Source organism: Suricata suricatta, chromosome 9 (assembly GCF_006229205.1).
Source record: "Suricata suricatta isolate VVHF042 chromosome 9, meerkat_22Aug2017_6uvM2_HiC, whole genome shotgun sequence".
Classification (NCBI taxonomy): Eukaryota; Metazoa; Chordata; class Mammalia; order Carnivora; family Herpestidae; genus Suricata; species Suricata suricatta.
This window is the reverse complement of record NC_043708.1, coordinates 8,279,435-8,280,879: the sequence shown is the minus strand read 5'-3', so window position 1 is coordinate 8,280,879 and position 1,445 is coordinate 8,279,435.

Genomic DNA, 1,445 nt, shown 5'->3' with positions numbered 1-1,445 from the left:
TCAGGAGAAAACAATGAAAAATTTCTAAACATTCTTCTGACCTTGAGCTCTGTGATCATCGGAGGGAGAAGTAACCTTGTGCGAACAGATAAGTCCTCACAGCAGGCCTGACACAGCAGTGCTGGCTGCTTGCCCTCCACAGCCTGGGGTCCAGGCAGCTTCTCGGAAGCTGCTGGAATCTAGTTAGCAGTTCGGGCTACGGAAAACGTCTGCTGGCAACCAATAAAACAGCAGCACATACTGTAAAACATGAAACATTTCACTCCACAGACAGTTGAGGAAAAATCAACAATTCTTTTATCACTTCTTAAAGGTATATTTTAGAGAACGAGCAGGGGACGGGGTGGGGGAGGGAGAGAATCTTAAACAGGCCCCATGCCCGGCCCGGAGCCAGGCGACGGCCTTGATCCCAAGACCCTGGGGTCGTGATCTGAGCTGAAATCATGAGTTGATCACTTTTAATCGTGGGTGAACACAGCTTCTGCTTACCACTTAGTTCCTTTCTTTTCTTTAAAGTTTATCTTGAGAGAGCGAGAGCCCAGGGGAGGGGCAGAGAGAGGGAGAGGGGATCCCGAGCAGGCTCTGTGCTGTCAGCGTGGGGCTCGAGCCCACGAACCATGAGATCGTGACCTGAGCCGAAATCAAAAGTCTGATGCGACACTTATCTGACTGAGCCACCCAGGCACCCCACCACTTAATTCTTAATAATAATACCTTACCGGAGGTTATGACTTGGGTTCTTTTCGTCTGAATAAAATAAGGTTCTCAATAGAGCAAAGCCCAGCATCTGAGTCGTTTTAAAGGGCTCCTGCCAAGTTCTGTCCTCAAGTTGGAACAGCAGCACAGGACAAACGGGAACAGAGCTTCCGAAGGGATCAGTCATGTTGATTTTTTTTTCCCCATTGGCGTTCTGGAGTGAAGCTGTTGCCATTTTAGTTCCAGAGAGCCTACAAATCACATCTGTATCCAATATATACACACGTGGCAAAGATAATTCAAGAATATTTGATTTTCTGCGGGACTTCCCGGGCGATGCTATGATTCAGCAGAAAAATTTAAAAAAATTTTTAAAAGTGCTTTCAAGGCAACAAAACACAGAGAAGAACCCAAAGTGCTGGAGTCTGCCAGAAAAACGCGATAAACAAGTACAGGAGAGAGAACATAATTTGGAGGCCAGTGTCCGAGCGCCATCATCCTAGGTTAACAGACAGTTCAAATGAGTTCACATACACGGAACCTGCGTGAAGAACAAAATGGTACTTGGTACACATGCAAGATATTATTGGGGGTGGGGAGGGGGGGCAAATGTTCTGGAGCAGAGGCAAGGAGCTCAAACAGGTGCCTGAACACTGTGCGGCCCCTGTAGGAGGACATCTAGATATAGGCTTAAACTCCTGCGGACACCACCACATGATCTTCACAAACCCAGGAAGGGGAAGGGGGGA